The 5,000-nt window shown below is 55.9% G+C and overlaps 1 protein-coding gene across 3 annotated transcripts in view; it reads right to left on the minus strand.

Moving 5' to 3' along the window:
- Nucleotides 1-5,000, minus strand: part of LOC115398295 (dematin) — a 16,438-nt gene that overhangs the window by 10,236 nt on the left and 1,202 nt on the right. For 2 of the 3 annotated variants that reach the window (XR_003932566.1, XM_030104984.1), the window contains exon 2: nucleotides 165-201. The exons of the other annotated variant lie outside the window; for it this stretch is intronic. The gene's annotated coding sequence lies outside the window, so the exon portion shown is untranslated. The remainder of the gene's footprint in view (nucleotides 1-164; nucleotides 202-5,000) is intronic. 3 annotated transcript variants of the gene reach the window in all.

Consider the following 5,000-nt stretch of genomic DNA (forward strand, 5'->3'; position numbering starts at 1 on the left):
TCAGGGTCATTCAGGGAGCTTCAGGGAGCTTATGTTTCCATGGTGACGACTGTGTGTTTCCATGGTGACGACTGTGTGTTTCCATGGTGATGACTGTGTGTTTCCATGGTGACGACTGTGTGTTTCCATGGTGACGACTGTGTGTTTCCATGGTGACGACTCACATTGTGGGGCTGTTGTTGTTTCCTTGTCTCCTCCAGTCTAAAGAAAGAAAACACAAATCAATGAGACCACAGACGTCTGTGACTGCGAGACCACAGGACCACCATGGTACCAGAACCACCACAGGACCACCATGGCACCAGAACCACCACAGGACCACCATGGTACCAGAACCACCACAGGACCACCATGGCACCAGAACCACCACAGGACCACCATGGCACCAGAACCACCACAGGACCACTATGGTACCAGGACCACCACAGGACCACCATGGCACCAGAACCACCACAGGACCACTATGGTACCAGGACCACCACAGGACCACCATGGCACCAGAACCACCACAGGACCACCATGGTGCCAGAACCACCACAAGACCACCACAGGACCAGAACCACCACAAGACCACCACAGGACCAGAACCATCCCAGGACCAGAACCACCACAGGACCACCACGACACCAGAGCCACCAGTTCTGGTTCTGATCCGTAGCTCTGCAGCCAGCGATCCTCAGCGCCTGGAAGTGTGTTTAATCTACTCAAACTACGTTCCGACGTCTCCATGAGACGCTGGCCGGAGAGCTCCTCCCCCGGCCGGGGCCCCGCCCCCCGGAGCCCCGCCCCCCGGGCGCTGCTCTGCTGGCTGGAGTCCCAGTACTGTGCCCGGTGCTGAGCCCGGTACACCGGCCAAGACAACTGGGAACCCAGCACCCGGCCCCCCGACAGACAGGGGGACCCCCAGACCAAGACAGCAAGGCCTAGTTAGAACCAGGTCCAGGGTGGGTAGAACCAGGTCCAAGGTGTGTTAGAACTAGGTCCAGGGTGTGTTAGAACTAGGTCCAGGGTGGGTAGAACCAGGTCCAGGGTGGGTAGAACCAGGTCCAGGGTGTGTTAGAACCAGGTCCAGGGTGGGTAGAACCAGGTCCAGGGTGGGTAGAACCAGCAGCTGAGGCAGTACTGGGCTGCTGTCACTGCAGAGATCGAACTGACCACAGACACTGGATCAAGACCACAGTGTCCACAGACAGTGGACTAATATTATTCGGTCTTTGATCTTTCAGTGTGGCGGGTCACCTGTCCAACACTTCGTTACAGACAACGGATCATTCCTGTCTTAGACTGAAGTGTCCACAGTCAATGGACGGTCCAACGATGATCACAGACAGTGAACTGGATGCAAATGATGGGATGTTATAAAATACTGAGGACAGACGGCAACTGTCCCCTGACAGTGGACTGTCCTGCTGTAGGGGTTAGACAACCCTGACCCCGGACAGCGAAACAACCACAGACAATGGACGTTATTTAGGACAGAGCCCTTTGAACAGACAATGGACTGTCTTTCTGTTAGCGTCCCGCTCCAGTTCCATTCAGTGGAGCGTCCACAGACAGCGGAGCGTCCACATTCAGTGGAGCGTCCACATTCAGTGGAGTGTCCACAGACAGTGGAGCGTCCTGCTGATCACAGATGATAGAGACTGGAGCTCACGCTGCCAGGTTACCATGACAACAGCACCTACGCGCGGTGCACGTGCGATGGACCTGCCGAGCGCGGCGAGCGGAGGCTATTCCTGCAGGCTGGTGGGCGTCTGGGAGCGGAGACGTGAGGCGGTTGCTAGGTTACCGCGCCCTGCTGTCCAACCGGCCGGGAGGCGGACCGCCCACTGTCAGGCCGCGGGGGTCACGACCTCAGACAAACCCCACCCCGCCGCCACGTCCAGGGGGACGAATCTAACAGACACCGCTGCCGTCCACACAGACAGCTACCGATTAGCTGCTAACGCGGCTAACCGCGGCTAACGCCTTCATCTTGTCGCCATCTTCTGATTGGTTGGCTGATGTGTCACCAGGAGATCTTTCAGGTTGAAGACTCGGATCTTCAGGCCAGCAGCTCCAGTTTGTAATGTTAGCATTAGCATTAGTATTAGCATTAGCATTTATAGGTTAGCAACAAGCATCTCCTGGAAAACCAGGAGCAACTCAGACAAGACCACCAAGCTGGACTGTTATTACAGAGACTCAAAAACGACCAGGACCAGGAGAACCTGGACTGGAACCAGGACCAGGACCAGGAGAACCTGGACTGGGAGTCATGACACTCTGGAGGAAATCAGGGATCTTCCTGTCCAGAGGACCGGGTCACTGAGGCGGAGTCCGGGTATTTTCCAGAAGGTTCTCTCTTTGGAGCCGTTTGCTAAACGGCGCCGAGCACCGTCGTCATGGAAACGGTTTGACCTGAGGACTGCTGAGTTCCGGGGCAGGTTTTGGCTGATGGAGGGTTTATTGGGCGAGGAACGATCCGGTCGGAACGTCTCGCCTGTTGTTGTGCAGAACGAGCGCCGCGAGGACGAGACGCCCCGGGACTCCCCCGGGTCTCCGTCTTCCGTCCTCTTTGTGTTTGGACGGGTTAACGGCCTCGTTAATGTGACCGGGGGGGTCGTTAGTGCCGGTCAGCGGTTTAACACAGTGCTGAGAACTCGCAGAACGTCGGCTCGCATTGACGGCTTTGTCTTCCCGTGCTGCGTTCAGGAACGCCGGGCGTCAGAGACGACGGAGACCTGCTGCTGGAACGTGGACAGTTTGTCCTCTGATCACAGAGACGAAGGACAGAGACCTGCTGCCTGATCCATGCAGGGTCTGGACAGGGTCTCTACAGGGTCTCTAATGGCTCCACAGGGTCTCTACAGGTTAACCACAGGTCTATCCATGGTCTCCACCGGGTCTATACCAGAGGTGGACAGAAAGTACCTTCCCATGCCATGTTTTTGTTGTGCCCAGTCAGTTAACAAACAGTTCTGGGCCCAGGGGATCACAATCAGCCCAGCTCTTCCAGAACTGACTGGGTACCTGGAAAACATGGCATGGGAAAGTACTTTCTTGACACCTCTGGTCTATACAGGTTCTCTATCGGATCTCTACATGATCTATACAGAGTCTAAAGGGTCTTCAGGGTCTTCAGGGTCTACAGGGTCTACAGGGTTTCTGTGGAGTCATGATGCATAAAGACATAAAACACCCTGAAGCTTAGACCGGGTCAGACTGGATCAGACTGGATCAGACTGGGTCAGACTGGGTCAGACTGGATCAGACTGGATCAGACTGGATCAGACTGGGTCAGAGGCCCAAATCTGCTGAGTCACTGGAGGAAGAACCGGAAGAACAGGAATGAATCACCAGAACCAAACCAACATGTCATGGTGTGTGTGTGTGTGTGTGTGTGTGTGTGTGTGTGTGTGTGTGTGTATCCTCTTATCTGTCCTAGCAGACGTGACCACACCCACTGCCTCCGAGCTGCCGGCTGCTGTCATTGGTTGAGGCTTGATGACATCACCACCTCTGTCACTTGTTTATTTGTTTACTCGTTATTTACCAAAGTTACTGGTTGTTCTGAGACGAGCAGAGTTTGCTGCTGTCTCTCTGTGATGCTAACACATGTAGCATTAGCGTCATTGAAGCAGCACTCTGGTGTTTACATGTTTGTGCTGTAGAGCTGCTGTCTCTCTGCGATGCTAACGCAGTTAGCGTTAGCGTCACCTGGCGTTGATACGGAGCTCTGTGGGACTTCAGATCCTCCTCCAGCAGCAGCTGTCCTGCTAACTAGCGTTAGCATCAGAGCAGCTGCAGCGTGGAGCTGGTGGGAGTTTGGCTAGCATTAGCATTAGCACTAGCATTAGCATTAGCACAGCGCGCCTGCAGCTGGTGCGGGTTCCGGGAGGTTCTCCTGGACCGGTTCTGTGGGCCTGATAGGCGAGGAGGTGATGATGAAGGTTCCGCGTGAAACTCATATCAGCAAACAACTTGACATTCCTGCGACAGCAGCAACACAGTCCTGCTGCCCCCCCCCCCCCCCCCCCCCCCCCGGGCCCCCCACTGCCCCCGCCCCCCGCTGGGCGCGGAGATAAGGGTGAGGCCTCCGTCCGCCACAGAAACGCAGCGGTTATTTCAGGAACACTCCGGCTGATTAAACCACTCTGGAGAGTCCCGGGACGACGACACAAAGGCACAACAACCGCACAACAAACACACAACAAGACCCGGACAAAGCCCCACAACCACACAACAAACACACAACAAACACACAACACGACCCCAACAAAAGCCAACAACCACACAATTAGCCCTAAACAAGAACCACAGAAGAAACGGGACGAGCCCCCGCAGCCCCCCGGGGGCAGCAGGGCAGAAGGTTCTGCTGTTACTCATTGTTCCACACGCGAAGCCTCACGGCGGCGCTGTCTCCTCCTCACACCTGGACAACGTCCGAGCAGCTCAGCGGAACGTTGGACGTTCTTGAAAGGTTCTATAATGAACCAGGAAGTAAAACGACAGCGAAGTAATGACGGCTGTAGAGAGGAGGAAGATGCTCTGTAGCCTCGAGCTCTGTCACACACACACACACACACACACACACACACACACACCTCGAACCATCGTGAACATCCACCAGTTTGTCTCGTTTCCATGGAAACGCGTGTGAGGAGGGAGAACACGAGCAGGAACCTCTGAGTCCGGAAGCGCCTCCCGGGTCCCACTGCAGGACCAGGACCACTGTCTGTGGACAGTCCACCATGGAGTCCTGGTCCACAGCGGATCCAGGAGCATCAGCAGAACCCCTTCAAGGCTCTCCGGCGGACCAGAACCTGCAGACTGCAGACCGGGAGCAGGTCCAGACCGTTCTCCGCTCAGACAGGAACCCTGCTGCAGGTCTGAGGACACGTCCGTCCCTGAGCAGGACAGTGTCCATCAGAGGTCCTACACCCGGTTCCAGAGGGCCTGCAGGGGTTCTGCCCCGTGTGCTAAAGTGGACCTCGAGGACCGGGACTGATTACTGACTC

Source organism: Salarias fasciatus, chromosome 12 (genome assembly GCF_902148845.1).
Source record: "Salarias fasciatus chromosome 12, fSalaFa1.1, whole genome shotgun sequence".
Taxonomy (NCBI): domain Eukaryota; kingdom Metazoa; phylum Chordata; class Actinopteri; order Blenniiformes; family Blenniidae; genus Salarias; species Salarias fasciatus.